The 25,016-nt window shown below is 44.5% G+C and overlaps 1 long non-coding RNA gene across 1 annotated transcript; it reads left to right on the forward strand.

Moving 5' to 3' along the window:
* Positions 1-225: 225 nt before the first annotated feature.
* On the forward strand, positions 226-24,441 carry LOC113633087 (uncharacterized). The gene is made up of 2 exons (XR_003438053.1): positions 226-516; positions 23,494-24,441. It is a non-coding gene; the product is annotated as an uncharacterized LOC113633087 (long non-coding RNA).
* The last annotated feature ends 575 nt before the right edge of the window (positions 24,442-25,016 follow it).

Genomic DNA, 25,016 nt, shown 5'->3' on the forward strand with positions numbered 1-25,016 from the left:
TGCGGTTCTTGCCCCTTACAAGCCCTTCTTCACTACAAACACATAGCTTTTCTTGTTCTGGGAGCTCTCAGGGGCTTACCCATCTTTCTTAGAGTCAGAAAGAGGAGGGAGGAAAGCAGGCAATGAGAAAAAAGGCAAACAGGAAGATGCAGCTGTTTGAAGCAGCAAATAGAATATCGGATGTGGCCCTAGGACTGCTGGGTATAATGCTTGGATCTGACACAAGCCAGCCGCCTGGCCACAGCTGTCGCCTCCTGTCTCTGGATGCAGTTTGCTCAGGTGTAAAGGCTCGAGGTTTGACGAGGTGGTCTTGGTTCGACTTCCCGTTGTCCCTAATGTCCTGTGACTCATTCTAAACAGGGAAGGGCGGAGAAAAGGAGGAAATGGAAGAAGAGAAGGAGAAGGTGGAAAGCAGGTGGCTGAGGCTTCTTCAAAAAGAAGAGAGGAAAACGAGGAAGGCTGCCACAACAAAGAGGAAAACAACACAGATTTGCCGAAAGTATTCCTCACAGAGGTGTAAGTAATCTCTACGGTAATCATGATGACAATTATTAGCATAAACAGCCGAAGTCCTAATTAATTTCCTAAAGGGCAGCATCCTGCAGGTGACTCAGGGATGCTCTCCCCACCGACGCCCCCCCAGTAAAAAAAAAAACCCTTGAGGATCCCTCTTTCCTGAGTCCATAGTTCTGGGAGCCAAAGGGGAGGACGAGGGAAACATTTGGGCTCTGAGTCTGGCCAACTGGTGTTGAGTCACCCAGGACAGCCCAAGAACGCCCGGCCAAGGTTGTTCTGCAGAGACAGCGTCCCAACACCCACGTGCTCTGAGCCTGCACCAGTAGCAACAGGATCCCAGTCACCTTGTACCGTCGAGGGCTTCCCAGCTACTTCCTGAAGGGGACCCATAGGCCAAAGGCTTCTTATCCACAGAAGGACTGCTTGTGACTTTCCTGGCTACCTGGATCTGTTCTCATTCTCCCTGGCTTTGCTTTACTTCTGCTAACAGCCATCATCAGCTCAGCCCTGCCTCTCCTGGTCCCCAGCGTGTGGCAGGTCCCTGATCCTGTATCCCCCTCCCTCCACTTGCCTCAGAACTGACCCGGCTCCTTTCCTTCCCTAGCTCTGATCTTCAGAGCTCTTTAGATCTACCTCTGAGTCTCCTAACACCCTGTGTCAGGAAATGCTTGTACACAGCCCCGCGCTCTTATGAAACTGCAAGGAATCCGCTCTAAATCTTAAGGGCTTCACTGCTGTATCCAGGTTATGTTTACAAGATTAAGACTGGTGGGAGGTGGGCAGCAAGTAATCAATTCAAAGACACTTTCTGGAAAGAAATCGGATTCAAACCTGTTCAGGGAATTAACAGCACTTAAAAAAATTTTATGTGAGGCAAGCCATTATAATTTCTCACAAAAGGCCTGCAAGTGATTTGGGATTGGTTTGTAACCTGTTACAGAAAAACCCAAATTCAGAATAAGATAATCCTAAGAATGGTAATCAATGAGGTCATATTGGTTTGTGGTATCTTGACTCTGTCCAAAGGACAGGGGATGCATATGAATCAGAGAACAATGATCAAGAAAAACCAGTATTAACCCAAAAGCTAAGGTGAGAATTGGGGTAGCCATTCTAAAACAATGGCAACTGGAGGGGTTTTAAAGCACTCACAGCGATTACAGAAAGCACAAGTACACCCCAAGGAAGTCTGCGTTATTGGAAAGGGATTTACTGTAAATTCCTAATTTAGGACCAGGAATGGTTTCCTTAGGCAGGAATTGAGCACAGTTGCATTAGTAAGAGCATAACATTTGGTTTAGGTTTTTACATTTTGCAATATTTCACCAAAGCTATTTTAAAATTTACATGTCAGTATAGTCATTTTTTTATCTCAATATATCTATTGTTATATTAAAATCTTGTTTTTATGGATTTAGGAGCCCCGGCATTTCAGCTTCTTGTATCTCTATATTTTCTATTCTTGGGGAGAGCACAACAGTGAACTGGCTTGTGCATTTAAATCCAGCTGTCGAGAGGCTTTCGACAGGCCCTATGCAGAGTTGTTAGGCAGTGGGGCTGTGGATCTTAGCATCAGAAACACCTGAAATGCTTGTTAAAAATATGCACTCCCAGGATGCCCAAAAGGTTTTCCAGTCTTGCACTGAGATGCACAAATCAGAATCTCTTGGAGTAAGACCCAAGAATCAGGCTTTGAATTGGAATCTGTGGCAAACTCTATTTCCCCAAAAGAGCTGTGACACAGTATCTCTCATCCCGTATCCTCCTCTGTAATATAATCCTGCCTCCATGCCTTCAAGAGGTGGGGTCTGTGTCCCCTCCCTCCTTCAGCCTGGACGGGCTTATGGCTGCTTTGCAGTGCGAGTACAGTGAAGTCAACATTGTGTGACTTTATACTGGGACATAAAGGGTGATGCAGTTTCTAGCTTGTTCTCTGGAGCACTCGCATTTGGCGTCCTAGGCTGCCTTCTAAGTCCAGCTAAGCTAAGGCAGCCCTGGTGTGTGGAAGCCAAGTCACCTGGAGAGGCCCATGCAGGTGTTCTGGTGGCAGTACTGCTCTGCAAGTCATCCCAGCCCAGACGTTTGAGTGAAGGACCCTCCAGATGATTCTGCACTAGAAGACAGACATCCCAGATTTCGCACTAGCCAGAGGACAAATGAGAATACTTGAGTTGTAATTGACATTACAGTTGGCTTTAATGTCACGACTGATGTTCGTCTATTTATTCATCCGTTCAATGAAACATGTATTGATTGTCCGCTATCGCCAGATTGTTCTAAAGTCTGGAGACACAGCAAAGTCCAAGAAACATCCCCCAGTGTCAAGGACCATACATTCTAAGGATGGCAGAGCACAGTGTGGCTGGGTGGGAGGAATAGACAAAAACAAATAAATAAATACATTAACAAGATAAGGTAATGTTAAATGTTGTGGAAACAGTAGAGCAAAGGAATGTGATGGGGGCGGGCACTATTTTATATTGCGTGGTCAACCTCTCCCAGGAGTTGTAGTTTGAATTGAGACTTGTATTTGTTTCCTGGAGCTGCCATGACAAAGTACCACAGACTGGGTGTGAGGGTTAAATAACAGAAATGTATCGTCTCACAGTTCTGGGGGCCAGAAGTCCAAGATCAAGAAGTTGGCAGAGTTGTTTCCCTCTGGGCGCCGTGGAGGAGAATCTGGTCCATGCCCCTCTCCTAGCTTCTGGTGGTTTGCTAGCCAGCTTTGCCATTCTTTGGTTTGAAGAGGTGTCACCCCGACCTCTGTCTTCATCTTCACACGGCGTTCTCCCTGTGTGCACATCTATCTCCCAATTTCCCCTTTTTATAAGGACACAGTCACATTGCATTAGGGGCCCACCCTAACCCAGTATGGCCTCATCCTAATTTAATTAACTGCGTCTGCAATGACGCTGTTTCGCAATAAGGTCACATTCTGATGCAGTAGGTTTTAGGACTTCAACTTATGAAGTTTGGGAGATCACAGTCCAGCCTTTAACAGTACCTGAAGGATGAGGACCGCGCTCTATAATAATGTGGAGCTGAGCATGCCAGGTAGAGGGCAAAGCAGAAGCAGAAACAAGTTTGATATTCAAAAGTCAGACCAGCAGTCAATGCTAGAACACAGAGAGGAAGGGGGTTCAGCCTCATCATCACATGGATTGACATGTACAGTGAACATTCCTCTAAACATTGCATCATGGGTGCTGTCACCAAAAGTCTGAGCTGCCCAGTGATCATATGCAATCCTCAGGGGTCCTATCAGTTCTACTTTGGACACATGGCTCAGAACCCAGCCCTCCTCTCCATCCCCACCAGCAGGCTTTGGTGAGCCATTTATTTCTCTCTTCTACTCTTTCAGTTGCTGGTTCATTGATCTTCCTGCCTTTAGATTCTCCACCCTCCCATCCATCCTTTGGAATACCAACAGAATCATTTTCTAAAACAGAAATCCAATCTCACTCATTCTAAAAAATATTCCTCAACTGCCTCTCCATTATTCACCAAAATAAAGTACAAAATCACCCGCGTGGTGCCGAAAGTCATACAAATCCAGCTTAGCTCCAGCCGAGTCTCCAGCCTTTCTGTCAACTGGACTCACTTCCCATTTCCCAGACTCCCTGTGTTAGGACTCTATTTTTGTTCATGCTTTCCCACTCTTCCCAGTGTTTTCTTTGTGTAATTAAAAAAAAAAAATTTTTGCCATGCTGGCTGGCTTGCAGGATCTTAGTTCCTCAACCAGGGATGGAACCTGTGCCCTTGGCAGTGAAAGCATGGAGTTCTAACCACTGGACTGCCAGGGAATTCCCATCCCACTTTTTCTTGATCAATACCTTATCTTTTAGAAACAGTTTGGTATTCATCTCCACTGGAAAAAAAAAAAAAAGCTCCTCTTCTCCATTCTTTCCCGAGAGCCTCCCCACCCTCCTTGGCCTGTGGTGGAATTAATTGCTTCTTTATCTTTGTCCCTATGGCAGCTTGCTTATCACGGATCACCTTGGCGTGTAGGTACCTGTTTGAATACCAGTCATTGGCTTCCCTTGTTGAAACCATGAATTCTTTGTCAGTGACAGTGCCTAGGATGGTACGTGTTCCATGAATGTTCGCCAGACCAAATTTAGTGGAATGCTAGTAATGAAATGAGTGCTGGCCTTCGGATTAGGTCACCACTGTTGACCTGAAACAAAGAGACAGACAGATAGTTCTGTAGCAAAGATGGGTTTATTCAGGGTCAGCAGAAAACTGCAGTTCGGGGTCTGCAACCACAGCAAGCCGCCTGTAAGGACCTGTATAGCAAGGAGAGGAGAACGCTTTTATAGTACGGAAAGGAAGTTGGGAGGGTGATAGTAAACAAAGAGTTTTTCAAGGCTTGTCATTGTCTGAGTCCTGGCCAGGAAAGAAGACGAGTCTTTCTTCTTCCTGTTGGGCTCTGCTGTCCTCACAGGGCTTGAGAGCGCCCCCTTCTGGTCTCCCAACTCTATTTAATTGAAGTTTCTGCTCATTAATTCTTTTCTAAAATATTTATTTATTTGGCTGCGCCGGGTCTTAGTTGCTGCATGCAGGATCTTCATTGCCACGTGCAGACTCTTTTAGTTGTGGCATGAACGTGGGATCTAGCTCCCTGACCAGGGATCGAACCCAGGCCCCCTGCTTTGGGAGCATGGAGTCTGAACCACTGGACCACCAGGGAAGTCCCTGATCATTAATTTTTACACGACTGTTTTGGTCATTGACATCCGTGGACCAGTTTCAGAGCTAATATTATTATCCCTGTCAATGTCTGTATCGATATAACTTAGTAGATTTGACATCTAGGCATGAATTCAAGTCCATTAAGATTAGGTACCGTCCTACCTAGAGACTGTCATACTGAGTGAAGTAAGTCAGATGGAGAAAGAGAAATATCGTATGATATCACTTGTATGCAGAATCTAAAAAGAAATGATACAACTGAACGTATTTACAAAACAGAAACGGACTCACAGACTTAGAGAATGAATTCATGGTTACCGGCGGGGAAGGGTGCGGGGAAGGGATAGTTAGGGAGTTTGGGATTGACATGTACACACTGCTGTATTTAAAAAGGATAACCAACAAGGACCACCTGTATAGCACAGGGAACTCTGCTCAGTGTTATGTGGCAGCCTGGATGGGAGGGGAGTCTGGGGGAGAATGGATATGTATGGCCGAGTCGCTTTGCTGTGCACCTGGAACTATCACAACATTGTTAATTGGCTATACTCCAATACAAAATAAAAAGTTAAAAGAAAAAAGATTAGGTGCCATCTTAACCTCTTGGGCGTCAGGTTCTTTATCTGTAAAATGAGACGTTTGGACCAAATAAACTATAAACCTTTTGCTTGCTAAAGATGTAGCATTAGCCCCATCTTTCCTGCTGGAGTCAGAATTTACATAATAATTATATCACCATCACTGTTGACATCGATCTTACTCTCCTTTTGTTTAGTTTTGGGGACACTAAGGTATGGGTCCTGCTTCACAGTGCTCCTGTTTTATTGTTGTTGTTGTTTTTGTGGGGGCCGGGGGCTGGCAATAGCTTTTTCTTTTTAATTTAATTTATTTATTTATTTATTTATTTTTGTCTGTGTTGGGTCTTCATTGCTGCACACGGGCTTTCTCTAGTTGCGGTGAGTGCAGGCTACTCTTCATTGAGATGCACGGGCTTCTCATTGCAGTGGCTTCTCTTGTTGCGCAGCACGGGCTCTAGGCATGCAGGCGTCAGTAGTTGTGCCTCGCGGGCTCTAGAGCTCAGGCTCAGTAGTTGTGGCGCACGGGCTTAGTTGCTCCACGGCATGTGGGATCTTCCCGGACCAAGGCTCGAACCCGTGTCCCCTGCTTTGGCAGGCGGATTCTTAACCACTGCATCACCAGGGAAGTCCAGGCAATAGCCCTTTTGAAACTGACCTTGTCGTTAGCATTTTTTAGGATTGTGTGTTAGGAGAAGTGTACGAATAAGGGTGTAGCTTTGCACATTTTTTGTTTTCCTGTTTTTTGTTTTTACTTATAAGCTCCTGGGTCATGGTAAATTACAGCAGCTTTTCTGAAAATTTACCACACAGGAAGCTGTGCTGAACTTCTCCTGTGGCCTCCTAGACCCTCTCCCATTAATTTCCTCTAATTCTCATTAGCAAGTTTCTACCGCAGGCTCGGAAGCAGAGAGAAATTCTTGTGCAGCTAATTTAACACCTGCAGGTTTTGAGAGCTGGTGGAGAAACTACATCAATAAAATCATCACTCACTTTCTCAGAGATTTTAAATTTGAACCCTTTAAAGGTTAGACTTTTGTTTTGATTTCTATTTATATTTTTCCATCAAGTCGTATGTTAATTAATGCTCTTGTCTTTTCAAGCCTATCATGTAAAGCATTAGCCTCTCATGTAAAGAGAGGCTAAAACAAAATCTGAATGAAACCGTTTTCAGTGTATGAATGGCCGTAGTCAAGAAAGTGTTCCGACATTTCAGAGGCGGGTGTGGCTTTTCTCTTCTGCATCACCACAGCCTGCTTTAGAAATCCCTGGCAAAACCAGTGGGTAGCTGCGAGGTGGGACTGGCAGATGGGACCCAGCCTGGGAGCTGGGTGATGTCCTGTGGTTTGGAGCTTCATCCAGCAAAGCTGGAAACTCTCATGCACTGAAGTGTGTGAACGGGAGGTGTAGCAAAAAGGGACGGGCAGGAAAATGGTCAGAGTTTTGAAGTTGTGTCTGTGTAGGAGGTGCGGGGTGGGGGGGGCGTTACTTCTTCTCACGGGGGCAGGGAGCTTATTCCCTCCCTACTCGAAAAAACCAAAAAACCCATTGAGAGGCTGGGAAGAGGGCTCCAAAAGCATCACTAGGAGAGATCTCCAGTCCCAGCAGGAAGGAGAGCCAGGCGTGCCACTCCCGGGCTGGATGCCACCCTCGGAGCAGGGCACCATGAGACGATTCTTGGGAGAAGGTGACCGTGTCCCTGGGAGTGATATGAGCTCAGTGACAGACACCCCCTTCTATGGGCATTTCTAAAGGCAGGAAGCTTGCGGGAGAAGCCCTCAGCAGACGGGCAGTGGGGACCGTGGTCTAGTGTGCCTACCAGAGGATGGAGGGGCTGCAGCCCGGAACTCCAGGGACCTCCAAGAACGAGAAGAGGCACTTAGCCATCCCAGGGCATCACACAGAGGACTGCCTAAGTTAGCAGAGCAGGCAAGCCCTGAGGACTGCTCAGAGCTCAACCAGGCAAGCTCAGCGATACCCATCAGTAAGGCAGGAGATAGATGGGCCCCAGGCTGAACAGCAGTTCGTCCCCTGTGGGCAGATACTACGAAATAGCAGGACGGAGGAGAAGCTGAGCCCTGTCCAGATAAGAGATAAAAGACCACGTATTCCTCATTCTCGAAGTCAAGGAGACCTTCCCGAGTACACATGTGCAGAAAGGTTGCTTGGAGGTCAAAAAAGGAGGGGGCGCCACCCCATAGTAAGTGATGTCAACTTACCCATAGGCCTCTTCTCTAGAATCCATCTTGGCTAAGAGATGCGCCTGCACACATGGTAGGACCCTGAGATATACTAAATACGGACTCAAAACCAGGCAAAGGAAGATGAGTGGCCAAAGGAAACCCGGAAAAAATGAGCCACAGAAGTTATTCAAACCACCACAAGGGCGCGACTCTCTCTCCCTGAGTCTGCCCGTGTGTCTATCCACACGTACTCCTTTTCCTCCTAATAAACACTTTACTTGTTTACTATTTTCCATCTTTGTGGGAATTCATTTCTGCAAAGCCATACAGGCCAGGGCCTTGTCACTGGCCATTGGTCTAGTGGCTAGGATTCAGTGCTCTCACTGCCGCGGCCTGACTTCAATCTCTGGGAACTGAAATCCTGCTTCAAGCCGCTGCAGGCCGAGGCCACCCAAGACCATCAGGAGAGAGGCTGAGGGTGTGGACCACTGGCAGGTGCAAAGGGAAACAAGGAAGAGGTGGGTGACTACAGAGGCTGTGATGTCGTTGCGCACCGTCCCAAGAAAACCTCACCTGCATCTACACAGATGCCAGCACATTTCTGGAGACCAAAAACACACCAGATAGAAGGAGGTGGATTCACAGTTAGGTAAAGTCAACTCCAATGTCCCTCTCCTTCCTCTCTGTCTTCCTAGAGGAATGAAGCCTGGAAATGTAGTGGGGAGAAGAGAACCAAGAAGGAGACCATGGCCCTACCCTGCACTGCAAGACAAGAGTGAAAGAGTAGACCCCTTCCCACTAACCACAATGAGAACCCAAAGCTGATTATGAATTTAAAATAGGAGATTTGAGTAAAGCTTTAAACCAGATGGAATTTTGATAACCCAAAGCAACCAGAAAGTGATACAATTGGCCCACGTTGTGGCTGAGGAAAAGGGCAGAGTGTGGTTGGAGCACAAATGGGAAAAATAAAGCTGATTGCTATTCAGAACTCACCAATGTCCTACTGCTAAGCAAGCTGTCTTTCTCAGGAGGTCATAATGAGGAATAAACGTGATAATTATTAAACACATACGTACTTAGCAGAGCAAACTCCCGAAAAATTTCCCTTAGCCTAACTTCTCTTTCTCCGAAGTTTCACACATGGTAACTGTTAAAAAAAAAAAAAAAAAAGTACCCTGCCCTCTACCTGTAAGCACGGTCTCCCTTGAAAAGTCAACACTCCCCCGCACTCCCGATCCACCCATCCACGTGAGCCCTGGGGAGTGAATGGGATCATTCTTTTCAGGCCGAATTTCTAGGGAGGAGCAGCCCTGTGGGAAATCCAGAGACTGTCACTGTCTTAGTCTGTTTGGGCTGCTAAACAAAAATACCATCGACTGGGTGGCTTGAACAACAAATGTATTTTCTCACAGTTCTGGAGACTAAGAAATCTAAGATCAAGGTGCTGGCGGATTCGGTGTCTGGTGAGAGCCGGCTTCCTGGTTTATGCGTGGCTGTCTTCTCACTGTGTCCTCACCAGTGAAGTGGGAGAGAGCTCTCTGAGGTCTCCTTTTTTTTAATAATAACTTTTTAAATCAAAATATAGTTGATTTATAATGTTGTGTTGGTTTCAAGTACATACCAAAATGATTCATTCATATATATATATATATATATATATGTATATATATCCTTTTTCAGATCCTTTTCCCTTATAGCTTATCACAAAATACTGAGTATAGTTCCCTGTGCTCTACAGTAGGTCCTTGTTGGTGGAGTCTCCTTTTTAAGGATGCATATCCCATCATGGGTGTCCACCTTCCTGACTTCATTACCTCCCAAAGGCCCCACATTTTAATTCCATCATGTTGGGGGTTAGGATTTCAATATGTGTATTTTGGGGGGGGAACTCAAACATTCACTACATCCCAGTCACCTTTTATCTGGTTTCATTTCTTTCTTTCCTTTGTGACTTGCCCATTCATGATATTTGCCCATTTTTCTATTTCTATTCCATTTTTAAAATTGTCTTAAAAAGCACTTTCCATACTAAGAATATTAGTCCTTTGTTACAGGTGGTGCAAATATTTTCCTGGTTTGCTACGTATATTTCAAACTTAGTTTTGTTTTTTTAAACTTTTAAAAGTTTGGGTAATCATATTTACCCATCTTTTCTGTATAATTTCCAAGCACTCCAGTCCAATGTACTGTCTGTTAATGTCTTTCTTGCTTCATTTACTTCTGAATGATGCTCAGCTGCATCTACAATGTATGTTTCATGCTGGCCTTCCTCCCATAGTTGCTCTGCATTTTGTAGGAGGACTTTGGTAAGCCATCTCTTCACATATTAGAAATACAGGCGATACACTTGCTGCATCCTTGTTTGGCCATAAACATCTTCTTTTCTTTTCTAATCTCTGCATTTTATTGATAGCTTAGCTGGGTATAGAATTCCAGATCCAATATAGTTTCTTCTTAGAAATTTGAATATATTGCTCCTCTAACATAGCTCAGTGTTGCTGCTCAGAAGTGCATATTAATATGTTCATCTTTCCCTGGGTGTGACCTCTCTTTTCTCTCTGGAAACTTTAAGGACATTCACTTAATGCTTTGAGTTAGGAAATTTCAGCATGATACATCTATATGTGAGTTATTTTCTCATTTATCCTTCTCCATACTCAGGAGATGCTCAGTATTAAGAGTCACGTTTACTCTCAGTTCAGGGAGTTTTATTTTTTTCTTTAATGTCTGTAATTATGTTTTATCTTCTTATGCTTCTGTTCTCTCCATCTAAGAAATCTACTAGATTGCTGTCAGGCCTCCTAGATTTGACATTTGTGTTTCCTAACTTTTCCCATATATTTTATTTATCTTTTTGCTCCCAGTTCTGAGAGATTCCTTTGATTTTACTTCCCAGATCAAAAACCTAATCTTAATCTTTGTCCAATTTATTATTCAACCTATCTAGTGAAATCTTTACTTTTGCAGTAATATCTTCATTTTGAAACATTTTTTCTTACTCTCTGATTGGTACCTTTGCAAAAGAGACTGCCCTTAATTTGTGGTTACGGTATCTGCCCAAACCTGTAGGCAGAAATCAGAATGTTTTTAAATAGTTCTCATCTTTTTCCTGAATGATCTCTTTTTTCCCTCCTCTGGGATTATTTAGTTTGTGTTTAATGATCCTTCTCTTTCTCTTTCATGCTTCTGAGTTTTTTTAATACCTTGCAATCTTTGTTTGCAAGAGCTTTTTTTTTGTTTCTTTTTAATGACAGGCTACTCTGACATGTGCAGACAATTGGTGTGCCTTTCCTCAGCAGTTGTATATGTCTCTTTCATAACAGGCCTTTTTCTTAAATAGAAAGACCAAATGTGAGGTTTCAGTCAGCAAGCATAATTATAGGCAGGCTCTCTTTTCATGTTTGGGGACCAGGAATATGAAAGCAGGGTAGGGACCCCCATAACTGTCAGTGCAAAGCCCTCTGAGCATGGAGCCTTTGAGTGTTTCAATTTTGCTGTTTCTCTGGCAGTCTCCAACACCCTTGCCAGGAACTCTTCTAGGGTAGGATGGATGTAAGTCATTTGTTCACTTCTCCCCCTGAAAGGTGCAGTTGGATCCCCACTTTCCTTGAGTCTGTAGGGATCTATGATGACGTCGATCCATAGAATATTAACTGAAGGGACATAATCAGTTCTGGGCCTGGGCCAGCTGTCACTTCCTGTTTCTTAGAGCATGAGCTCTGGGGAAAGTCAGATGTGGCATGTAAGAAGTCCAACTCCTGGCAGACGACCATGCTGTGAGGAAGCCAGCGCTAGCCACATGGAGAGGTTGTTTGGAGAGACAGACACTGGGCCAGGCCCCAGATACCCAAGCCACTCGGATGGCTTGTGCCAGGTGCGAGACACAAATGAGGAAACCTTTAGATGACTCCATCTCCCTGCTCACCCACGAGAGACAGACCGTCGAGCTGAGCCCAGTCAACCCACAGGAAGATGAGAGATGATAATACATAATGCTTTTTAACTCTTAAATTTCAGAGTGGTTTGTTACGAAGCAATGATAATAGATCACCCATTTCTTGTAGTAACAGATCAACTACTTTCTCTAGAAAGCAGTTTCCAGGCTTTGGCCTGAATGTAAAAGCCATAGCTGCCAGCAACTCTGTTGAAGAGAAAAGGACCTACTGCCGTAGGCTTTAAAATGCAGTTCTTCAATAAAAACCTTGAAGATGACCTCTGGCCCACGCTTGCACCTGGGGACGCTAATGTGGGCCTTCTCTGGGCTCCTCTGAGAAGACCGATGTTTAACTCTGGTGCCTTGGGCTGTGGTTTCTTCTCATTTTTCTCTGTGAATCAGGTGAAGACTATATTGTATCCTCCAGACAGTCCCCAAAATTTAAGTGTTACCGATGGTATCTATTTCTTTTCCCCCGCTCTGTTATAGGGTGTGTGTGTGTGTGTGTGTGTGTGTGTGTGTGTGTGTAATTTCAATGTAAACTTGAAAGAATATGGAAGTAGCAACACATGCTTAGGCTTCCATCTTGAAACAGAAACTTAGTAGATTCCTAAATAGAACTCAGTGATAAGAGCTCATGTATTTTAGATAGTTTAGCAGTATTGGGCAAGTGAAGAATGCACCATCTGCTAATATCTCATAAAAATAATTAGGTGGGGGAAATTCATGCAAAAACACAGTTAAATGAATATTCCCAAAGGAGAGTACTGTGCTTCCCCACGCTGTCACAGGCTGGCCTCGCCTCTCACACATGCACTGAAGCAGCATAAAGGGCCGCATCAGACAACAGGGGAAAAAATGACACAGGGTTTTGTGGCCTGAAAACCATGGAGGTAAGTATTCAATATTTCTGTGAATTTGAAGGATTTATATTTTATGTTGTCCTCTTTGGTGGAGGAGGGCAGGGCAGCAGAAAATAACTGACTTCTTGCTTGACTAGGTGGAGGAGAGGAGATATATCTTTCCAAGTGGAGGGACATCAGACAAGTTCACTATGGGTTGTATGCTGGGTTCAAAGGCCGCCGTGAGGCACCGGTAAATGTACTAGGGAACTGCCTGGGATGACTTCTGTGTGAAGCCAGAAGACTTCTATTACCTCTGGTTGCTTGTCAAGCTCGGCAGAAGTTTCTTCAGAGATGCAAATTTTAATGCACGAATCCTGTGGTCTCTCAAGGCTGAGGGGCTGACTTTGGAGAGAAGGGGATGGGGACCTGGGAGAAAAATTCCCAAGGATTAAAATGGAAAATGAAAGAATTGGACAGTTTTGACCGGCCACCTGAAATAGACAGGTTTCCTGGGAGGGTTACAAGTGGGGTACCTCTTAAATCTGTTATAATTTGAGTATCTGTTGGTCCATTTATTTATAGACATGATTGATTATATAGGTGGTGAAGCAGGGGTGCAAGGCCACAGGCTGGGCCCTCACCTGTTCTCTCATCCAGACCATTCAGCTCTGGCCCAAACCTCAGATATTCCATGCAGCCCTACAGTTTACCACACTCAACTTCCTTGGAAGGCCAGGGACTATCATCATCATCATCATCATCATCATTATCATTATTGTTGTTATTTTTATTATATTTGGACAAGCTTCTTGGAATTTTGCTCCCAAAGCAACTCATCCGAATATTCCTTCCAGCTCATGTGCAGTTGAGTTGTAAATACGGTATTCTCCACTTATTGTCAGTGACATTTTAGTGACAGTCTTAGACTGATGTCCCATACAGGTGTTGCATTGACCTGCCTCTTAATCTGGCTATGTTCTAGTCTGACTTTCAGGGCAGAATCACAAGAAATGAGTCAGTAAAAGCTTAAGAAGGATCAGACATAGCTCCATCTAAAAATCAATAGAGCTCAGGAGATACCACTGTTAAAAACTTTTAAGACTCTTTCTGTCTAGATAAGCTTACCACGATTTCTCCCCAACCCCCTGTCTGGTTCCCATAGCAGTTATTTTCAAACTTTAACGGGCCTAAGAGTCACCTCGGGAATTGGCTAAAAAAATCAGGTCACTAGAAATTCTGCTTTGTTGGCTTTGGAGTGAGGTTCAGAAATACCATTTCTAATAAGAAACCCACCCTAGTAAATTTTGATTCAGGTGGGTCATTGACTTCACACTAAGAAACAACAGGTACAAATTACACAAAGTAAACCTTACTTCACCTGAAAAGCTGGGTGTATTTATTTAAGATGAGGAGGGGACTTTTATTTATTTATTTATTTATTTTGGTACGCAGAGTTCTCACTGTCATGGTCTCTCCCGTTGCGGAGCATAGGCTCCGGACGCTCAGGCTCAGCGGCCATGGCTCACGGGCCCAGCCGCTCCGCGGCATGTGGGATCTTCCCGGACCGAGGCACGAACCTGTGTCCCCTCCATCGGCAGGCAGACTCTCAACCACTGTGCCACCAGGGAAGCCCAAGGAGGGAACTTTTAAAAAGGGGTATTATGCAGCTTCATCCTGTTCTGTACTTCAGTGCAGAGAGAAGAACCCCAAAGAAAGGAGTGTATGGCAGTTACCAATAAAGAAAAAATAAATATAGGCAAATCAATCAATCACTGACAGTTACAGATTATAAAATAAGGAGTGATCTGGGGACGATTTGGTATGCTTTAAAATAATCCTTGGGGAAATGCTCCTGTAAGAGGTACCTGAGAACAATGAGGAGAGAAGGCTTATGTCAGGGAGAAGAGGACTCATAGGTCCCTCAATTCAGCTGAGGGAATAAATGAGCCCCCAAATGGATCACCTCCATAGGAGAAACATCACAGAAAATGAAAATGGGAAAGGATCAGGCTAAAATTTGTTATGTCAAGCAGGTTTTATCTCTATTTCCAAGTCTGATCAATTGGTAGTGGCTCCCTGGAGCACTTTGTCAAGAGAGATTGTGAAGCCGTTTCTAAGCTTAGAGGGAATGTGCGTGATTGATTAGTTATGTCTGCCATGGGCGAAGGAGGAGGAGGAGGAGGAGGGAGAGAATCAGATGCATCCTTGCAATTTCTGCTTAGTCAGTGATTGTGAAGTTATACAAGTTCCACTGCAGAAAAAAGACTTGGTCATTCCCACTAAGTATCATCTCTTTCCTGCTATTTCCAATCAGGAAAGGGTTTTCCATGTGAACAATAATTTAAACTCATTGAGATATTATGTTTACACTGCTAAAGATGGTTGCTATGCCAGAACATCTCAAATACTTCCCTGGTGGAAATCCAGACCTGCTGTCCTTGTGCATTCTGCATCACAGACTTTCTTAGCTGGGTCTTCCATACTCCTTGCTTTGCCCAATTTTACAAGAGAGAAGGAAGGGCAGTAAGCAGCTGTGCCTCTTTCCTGTTCCACTCAAGGCCTCAACTGCCAGGCATTTCCATTCCTGCTGCAGCAATCTCAAGTTTTCAAATACAAAACAATGAGCTGTACTTCATAAAACGTCTGGTGGGCCTGCCTTCAAAGAACAAACTCTATATAAGTACCAAATTAAAAAACAAAAGAAGATTGGTGTGCTTATATGTAATTGAGAGGCTCATTGCCAATCAGCCATGTCTGTTCATTCAAGTGAGTGCCTGTCAACACTTTGTTGGCCTCATTTGACTTACTGCATGTATGTGAATGAAATAAACTGCACTACAGAATACTTTTAAAGAAATTCAGATTTTTCTCCAGTTTAGATTTCCCATTCTTTACTTTAGTAAATTTTTTTTTGGTAGCTTCCTTGTCTACCTCACCACCACCCCCCCTTACTTCTTTCTTTCTAACAGCTCCCAGTTTTGGTTGGGGATGCATGTTGGTCTAGGGAAGCTGATTTTACTCCAGTTATAGAGAGAAAGCATATGACTGACCAATCAGAGCATTTGTTCTGCCTGACCACAGTGATTGGCTCAATGTTGGGCATGTGACTGTAGCCATCCAATTAGAGTCATACCTAGGACTTTTGCTGGGAATAAAGACGGCATCTCTTTTATTGGTGGGAACTATGTAGCTCTTGAAAGTGATCCTAGAGTGAAGAAGAGAGCCAGCCTTAGGAGAAGACAACTCTGAAGAGAACATTGTGAAAAACAAAAAAAGCCCTTGGTGACGTTATTCAGCTGCTCTACCTGTGGATTTTTCAGGCAAATGAATCAGTATATCTTCTCTATTGTTAAAGCCAGTATTAATTAGCGTTTTTCTTCTCTGGTCCTCGTAATGCTAACTGATACACCCAGTCAATCTGAATCAGGAGAATCCATTTCATTGGCACTCTCTTTGTTTTTTATGACTCAACTTTTCCTTTTCTAATTTTTTTTTGTGACCGAGATTTGGGAAGCTGGGTAATAAACAGCTGATAATGATTGGGATGAAAATCTCAGTCATGTTCCAAGGGATGCTTTGGAAAAGAATATGCATCTTCTGAATAAATACCATTTACATGATGCTAACAGGAAGGGAACGAGAAATAGGCTGGTTTTGTTGTAGAGGAAAATGCCTGTGTACTATGGGGAGGAATTAATTATGCAAAATAGTGAAACATGTGCAGACAAATGCTAATTTGTCAACCTGTAAACTCAGCTTCCTAAATCTTAGTTTGCAATAAATTGAGTCATTTTCAAATATATTAGGCAAATGAGCTGAAACCCTAGTATAATATATGTATTTAATCCTGATGCCCATGCACGTACTACTTTCCATGGGATACGAACCATCTGACCTCCGGGGCCAGATTTTATTACATCTTCTGTAAATACATCAGTGAATATTTCAGTTTCTTGTTTCTGCCACAGTAACAGCATAGCTGCTCAGAGACTAAAACGGGATAATGAAACTGAATCACAGATTTACACATGTGAGGGGGATGCAGAGAAGAGTCTATCCAGCTAGCTTTCCAGGCAGCCCTGGAAGTGGGCACAGTGACCTTTGATCTAATACGCCTTTAGGAATTTCCCTTGCAGATCAGAGCAGAAAATATAGCAAGCTCCCTGAAGACAGTTTAAGAAGGAGTAACTAGAGACAAACTACTCCTGGGCAAATAGCTTCAGAGTCTTGTACAAAAGTGAAAGATGCAGGAGAGGAATGGATAGAGACTATGACAGGAAGCTGTTGGTTTGAAATTGCCTTTGTTCATCTCAGTATGCAGTTAGCCATGTCTGGATGTCATGGCCTAGACCCAGACGCTGGGTGAGGGTTGGGACTCTAACACTTCTTGCTTCCAGCCTCAGGAGAGCTACAGAGCCCCCCGTGGAATTGGGTTAGCCCTGCAGGAAGGACAAAGCAGCCCTGGAAGTTTGAGTGTTCCTCTTGGAGCCTTCCCTGGCTGTTTAGACACTCCAGTGGTAAAGGAGAAATTAACAGATGTCTCAGAAATACCATTGGAGGACATCACGGAGAGGACGTGATCGCTGGTGAACCTGCAAGCTGGACCCTGGCAGTCAGAGGCTCCTCGCCCCTCCTGTCCCTGGAATGTACGTTCTGACCCCCGTTCCCACAGCGGGAGCCATATTCAAGGACTCAGCCTTGAGAGAGTCATGTGTTGCCAAGACCATCTGGACGGCGTACATGACTGAACCCAGTTAAGGCCTCTACATAAACGTTTAAGATTCTGGTGGGCAGGTGCAGAGGTCTGCTCGTCCCAGACAAGCCTTGTATGTAAGTTTCCTTGCTTATTCAACCTGCCATTAACCAGTGTGGCGCAGTCTGCCTCTTTCTTGGGTCTCTCCTTGTCCTCTGTGTACAGGGGTAGTTTGGGATTTCAACAGGGAGAACTCCTGAGTTTGCGAAGCAACAAATGTACTTGATGAAGTCATCTCGGGTAGGAGTAATTTCAGTGTTAAAAATGAAACAGGAGGAAAAAAATACAGCAAGGGCTCTTAACTCCTCTCTGTTCCCTTGCCAACATGGTTCTGGGAACAGGTCTGGTGAGAGAAGTCACTGGACACTAGGTGTCCTAATTGCATTACTTTAGGTGAAAAGACCTTTTTCCTCTTTCAGATGCAGCTCCGCCTGATGCCACAGTCACCAACTCACTCCCTACCACCCCCACACACACACCCTGCCACCAACAAAGGCTCCCATCTTCCCCTTCCTGTGCAGACAGTACGGGTGCAGTGCCCATCACCTAGGAAAGCCATGCAGGGGCAGGAAGAAACTTGCAGGGAGTGTGAAGGCCCCTTGGACCTCGAAAAACTCTGGTCATCATTTATATTTAGAAAAGGATATTTTTCAGAGCTTCTCTTTTCCAAAAATATATTTTATTTTTGAATAAGCAATTAATGCACATGGTTTAACCTCCAAGTTTTGAAATGATGCACAAAGAAAAAAAAAGTCTCCCTTCCACCCCTGATCCTCATCAAAAACCTTCCCTTTCCAGAGGCAACCCAATGTTATTGGTCTTTTCTGTAGTCTTCCTGTAGAATTTTAAGCATTTACCATCAGTGACAAGCATAGATGTAGTCCCATTGTTATAGAAATGGCAACATATTGTACATACTCTTCTGCATTGCTTTTTTCACTTCCTGAAGATAATTTCATATCAGTATATAAAGCACTTCCTTATACTTTTCATGGCTGTATACTATTCCACTCTGAATGTACTATAATTCCTTTAACAACTTGCCCACAAATTGGCATGTAGGTTGCTTCCGTTGTTTTGCTGTTCAAACAAAAACGCTGTATCAGTGGAATAATGCAGTATGTAACCTTTTGAGATGGGCTTTTTATATGCAGTGTAATTCCCTTGAGATTCATCCAGCTTGTTGCCTATCAATAATTAGCTCCTTTTTATTGGTGACCAGTAGTTCATGATATGGATGTGTACCATCACTTAAATATTTATCATTGAAGGACATTTGGTTTTTTAAATTTTGGGGCTATTACGAGTAAGTTACTATGAACGTTCATGTACAGGTGTTTATGTGAACATAGGTTCTCATTTCTCTGGGATAAATGCCTAAGAGTGCATTTCTGGGTCATTTGTAATCGTATGTTTACTTTTTAAAGAAACCGCCAACCTTTTCCAGAGTGGCTGTACCATTTTACATTCCAACCAGCAGTGGATGAGTGACCCAGTTTCTCTGCATCTTCATCAGCATTTGGTGTGGTTACTATTCTTAATTTTAACTATTCTGATATGAATATAGTGGTATCTCACGGTGGTTTTAATTTGTGTTTCCCTAATGGCTAATGACGCTGAACACCTTTTAATGTGTTCATTTGCCTTCTGTAGATCCTCTTCAGTGAAACGCCTGTTCATGTATTTTGCCCATTTTCAAATTGGATTTTTTGCTTTTTGCTGTTGAGTTCTGAGTTTCTCTGTATATTCTAGATACCACTCCTTTGTCAGATATGTGCTTTGCACATATTTTCTTCCAGTCTTTAGCTTGTCATTTTATTTTCTTACGAGTGGCTTTCACAGAGCAGAAGTTAATTTTTATGAGAGCCAACTGATCAGTTGTTTTTTTTTTAATTTAGAAAAAAAATCAAGAAATGTGACACGTATACTACCCCAATGTGATGGTTGAAAAGTGCACATTCTTAACACATTCTATAGCAAAGTGTCAATAGAAATTGAGAGCTGTAAGTGCCGTGATAGTGGACTGGAAACAGGCCTGAGACGGCTCACCAGGGCCATATAGTTCTTCCCATGTTACAGATTAAGGACCCTGTACCTTGCCTTCACTTTTAGTTCAAAGACCTCTTCATGACCCCACGGTGAACAAATTTCTGTGTGTATTTAGGCAGCATGATATAGTCGGTCACATAATTATTCTGGTTGTTTTTACCATTTAGAAGACATGTGAAACCTTACCAATTCCCCAAGCCAATGGCATCTTTCCTTCCTTTGAACTCACTTCCAACCTGCTTTTTAAGAAAATAGCACCTAACGTTTTCCCATTAAAATTATTTATGATGTGATGTGATAAGTAAGTATGGACTCCAAAGGCACCCCAGCTGACCTATCCCAGCCTCAGCAACTGTGGATACAGGAAGGTTTCAAGATACACAAATTGAGCACATGGAATTTTTAAAAGATGAAAGGCCTTACAGAGATATTAACATATAATGGCATTTGATTATATGTCGAGAGAAAGGCCTTTCTTGAAGAGAGAATGTTATATGGACTCAGGATGGTCTTGGATCATTCAAGGTCACTAGAGCCCCCAGCCTGAGGTCTGAGCCTGTCTCTTGTTTTACAGGAAAAGTGGGTACCTGCAATCCAAGCTGGCAGTGCTCGTTTTGTTTCTAGACTGGCCTCTGTTGGTTCTTGCTTTGGCAAAAAGCTGAGCCTTTGGTGCACCTTCTTCTCCATGCCCAGGGTCTGGGAAGGCTCTGGAGGAAGCCACCTCTAAGAGTGGAGCTCTCTCCCGCCATGCTGTGTAATTATCAACTTAGCTCAGGCAGAAGCATCCTGCCTACTTGGCAAATCCTGAAAGGATGGCTGGGAGGGTCCAGTGCCCCTGGTGAGCCACCTCAAGGCTGTTTCCAATCCACTATCACGGCAGCTCTGCGGGAGCCTTGCTAAGAAGCAGAGATGTGCGCTCTGTCCTGGTCCTGCAATGCCACCAGGAGATGTGCGCTCTGTCCTGGTCCTGCAATGCCACCGGGAGACTTTGAGTGCCCAGGCTGCTGGCAGAGCTGTCCTACAGAGTGGGGTCGCCCAGACCAAGAACCCTCCGTCTGGGGAGAGGCCACCAAAGACTGAGCTGTCCAAAATGCCTGTCCCAGGGAAGGCGTTAGGAGCGGTTGCTGGGGAAACACCTGGGGAAAGAGCCAGAGGTCTCTGCACCTCTTATTCCAGGAAGAGGACATCTCTGAGGACAGAACTGGATGGGCCCAGCCCACCCCGCAAAGCTGCCATGATTTGTGGCCCAGGAAGCACAACAGAAGGTCAGCAATCACCCCTCCCCACTTTTGTGATAAAGGGGAGGATCCAGGACTTGGATGCTCTCCCATTTGCCCCAAGGAACCCACAGCACGTTCCTGGCATGATCCCGTCTCCGGAAGCCCTGCAGGTGTTTGATGCTGATGCCTGTGGCTGAAACTCGGGGTCTTTTCTTTCCTGGCCGGGCTGGGACCCAGGCCCATCACCACTGCCTTGGCCTCCTCTCCACTCCTGCTGACGCTGCATTCCTCCCTGTGTCTTTGCTGCATCCGCCACCTGGCCTGGCTCCTGGCCGAGCCCGTCCAGCTTCACCGTCTGCCATGCGGGCACCTCACCCTCCTCCCAGCAGGCCTTGTGTCTCCGGAGACAGTGTCCAAACCCCAGGGGGTCAAGGGCACTTCAGGGAAGCAACCAGCCCTGCTGGCAGCCCAACCAGTGACTCCACCTTCCTAGCTGGGCAGCGATGCCTTGTGTTGCCTTAATTCTGTGTATTATAATTATAGAGAGATGGTCTAGAAGGGGAAATCAAGCTGCTTGTTTAAGAGTCTCTGTCCCCATCCTGTTTCCTCTTTTCTCTCTGCTTCAAGTCCACATAGTCATTCATGTCAGAAAGAGGGAGTTTTTCTTTAACTTCTTTCCTACCTGCCCAGACTTCCTTTACTTAAAGCTCTCGGAGCTGGCTGGCTGTGTTAAGTGAGAACTAGGGAATTTAGAACGTCAGTCCTTTCCCAGAAGTGCCCCTCTCTCAACCCTGCTGTATACTTCGCTCAGCTCTCTATTTTGAAGCTCAGAAGCTTTCTCTTTGCCTCCCTCCCCAAACAGTCCCTATGCCTTTCCTCCTCCCCATGGGACCAGCCCCCTCTCTTCCCCAGGTGGGTTAATGCCTTGAACCTATCAGGGAACAGGTCATGGACGCAGACGGACAAAAGGGAAAAGCACATTAATATTTAAAAATCTTGTCACTATTACATGAGAAAAAGAGACTCTCTTCCACCAGCACGTGCACACACACACACACACACACACACACACACAAGCCTCCCTGTTCTCTGTCTTGCTGAACCCTCTGGGGCCTTTAGAGATCAGGATGAAAAAACCTCGAATAGGGTTGCCAAGGAAAACCTCAGGTCCTTTAATTGGGACAAGGAGGGGGGTGTCTATGCTCCTGGGGATGTTGTGTTTCTCAATCTAGGTTCTACTAATAAAAAGTATAGACTGGTGTCCATGGCAGGAAGTCTTGGTCGAGGCAGACCGCTCCCCTGGGACCATGCAGACTCATGCCCGTAACCACACTCTGCTCAAAGACTATGGCTTTGCCTGTAGGGCCCTGCTTCTCCCATCCCTCCTGGACCTGAGGACCATGGTCATCCTTCTCCACATCTCCCTCACCCGGGATCCTTCCTCCAGTTTTGCATTCCCCACCACCTCCTGCTTCTCTTGGTGATGGCTGTCCCTTGTTCATTTCCCTGGTCCAGCCTGGATCCATCAGTGAGGACATCTGCGTGCTTTCCCCAGGCCCAGCCTTTCTCTTGCGTTCTGATTATTCCATTTTGACGAGAGCCATCTTGGCCCGTCCACATTCCAAGCATTGCCTGGAATTTTATCACCAGACCAGGCTAAGTGACAGGTGGAAAAGAACGGGAGGAGACGGGGAGCCACGCGGCAGTCAGTGGTTGTCAGCCGTACCATTTTGAATAAGACTGTCCTGAATGTCAGTATCTTTTTAAAAACGTACCTGTTCTCTGGGAAATAGGCAGCAAACCCCAAACAGCGTTTGCCCTCGTATTTGGGAAGGAGGACGTATAGTTGCGTCTGGGGAGGAGGTGGTGTGCTTGTTACAGACCTTTGGCCTCATCTGTAATGTTTTAGTTTTTCTTAAAGAAGAATGTATTCACACATTATTTGGGAAATTTAAAGATAACAAATAATAAATTTGGTAATTAAAAAACATTTTTTATTGAAGTATAATATAATTGATTTACCATATCATGTTAGTTTCAGGTGTATAGCACAGTGATTCATTTATATATATATATATCTTTTCAGATTCTTTTCCCTTATAGGTTATTACAAAATATTCAGTAGAATTCCCTGTGCTATACAGTAGGTCCCTTGTTGGTTATCTATTGTATATATAGTGGTGTTTATGTGTTAATCCCAACATCCTAATTTATCCCTCCCCCACCCCCTTTCCCCTTTGGTAACCATAAATTTGTTTTCCATTTGTCTCAGTTTTTTAGATTCCACATATAAGTGACATCATATGATATTTGTCTTTCTCTGCCTGACTTACTTCACTTAGTATGGCAATCTCTAGGTCCATCCATGTTGCTGCAAATGGCATTATTTCATTCTTTTTATGGCTGAGTCATGTTGCATTGTAGATATGTACCACATCTTCTTTATCCATTCATCTGTTGATGGACATTTAAGTTGCTTCCATGTCTTGGCTATTGTGAATAGTGCTGCAATGAATATTGGGGTGCATGTGTCTTTTCAAATTACGGTTTTCTCCAGATATATGCCCAGGAGAAATTTAAAGATAAAAAACAAAAAGCTTAGTAATTTTTTGGAAAATTAAAAAAAAATGGATAACAGGCACAGAATCTATGTATATAACATAATATGTGGATGTTGGTGTATTACTAGAGATAGTGCACTGTCTGATGTGATCTGTTCACAGGCTAATCTTGTCTGCACTGGACCGGGACCATATCCTGAATCCCTTTGCATCTCTAGCATGAACCACGGACACTGGGCTGCACTGGCCCTCAAGAACAGTTTGTTGAGCCACAGGTAAAGGAAATCATCAGCTTTCTTAGGGGTGGTGATCTGAAGAGTGGGAGCAAGGAAGGGACGACTGGGCTGAAGTGAAGACAGAGGACCCGGCTCTCGCTGTGATCCCTGTGTTTCCTGGACATGAATGGCAAGGTGTTTGGGTGCTAATTTCTTGCCCCCTGTGCTCCCCGTAAGCTGGCCCCCCGTGTGACTGCAGGGAACACCTTGGCAAAGAGCCTTCTTCAAAGTGTCTCAGCATGATGGGGAGCGGGCATCGCTGCCAGTCACGGAGGACATGTGTTTCCGGAACCACTGAGTTCCAACCAGTAGCCTCGCCGAGTTCTGGCAATCTGCGTGTGAACTGTGCCCTACTGCAAAGTGTACCCAGCTTGGGGGCGGGGGGCGGTCACCCCCTCCTTTGAAACTGCTGTTCCTCTCCATTTGCTGCTGCAGATGCCAACACAATTCTTGTTGCATTAACTTGGCTGGGAGAGTGAGGAAATGGCAGCAGCATTAATTAAAAATAATGTGCCACCCAGGAGATAGCTTGAGCTCACTCCCTCTCTTAGTATTCCTCTCGATTCCTTTCCTTCCAGCTTGTGGCTGACGCGCTATAGGTGCCAGGGAGGGGAACCCGCGATGTTCAGTAGAAAGATGACAGAAGAGTGAGAGATTAGAGAGAGGGGCTCCAAATGTGATGAAAATGTTCAATCTTAGAGGTATCTGTAAGGCAGATTTTTGAAGGCACTAAAAAGAATAGTAAAAAAATCAGGGGGAAAGAATTGGATTCCTGAAGTTAGGGGGACAAGGGAAGGATTGGCAGAAAGTGGTATAAGTGGATACTTTTAAAAAACAATAAAGAGAAGAAATACCATTCTACGAGAAAAAGGACCAGGTCTCTTTGTAGAAGTGACTGAGTCAATGGTTGGGGCAGGAAATGTATAACTTTGTAAGAAGTTCTTATAGTGCTGAAAAGTAAAGCAGTTTGTTCAAAAACAAACAACCTAAAACCCCAGTGGCGGTGTGTGCAGAAGAATTCCGAATAATTGAGGTTTTGTGCACCCGCTTCATGGAGGTGGAGAGTAAATTTCCACTCCTTACATGTGACCTGTGCTTGGTGACTTCCTTCCAAAGAGTACGGTATGCATAACTTTATAGTGGAGAAATCTGACAAAACACTGCCTCCGCAGCGGTTATCGAGGTCAACGTCATTATGGTTAAATCACATTAATCGCTTGTATCCTTGATATGATGAGAATGATACTTCACCTCGGTGACCTCCCTGCCTCAAACCCATAACTCCAGTCTACCCGTGAGAAATACCATCAGAGAAACCCAAGTGGAAGGACATCCTACAGAATACCTGACCCATACTCCCCCAATCTGTCAAAGTCATCGAGAACAAGAAATGTCTGAGAAAGTGTCACA

Source organism: Aethalodelphis obliquidens, unplaced genomic scaffold (assembly GCF_003676395.1).
Source record: "Aethalodelphis obliquidens isolate GAN/ISIS:26980383/991018 unplaced genomic scaffold, ASM367639v1 scaffold38, whole genome shotgun sequence".
NCBI lineage: Eukaryota > Metazoa > Chordata > Mammalia > Artiodactyla > Delphinidae > Aethalodelphis > Aethalodelphis obliquidens.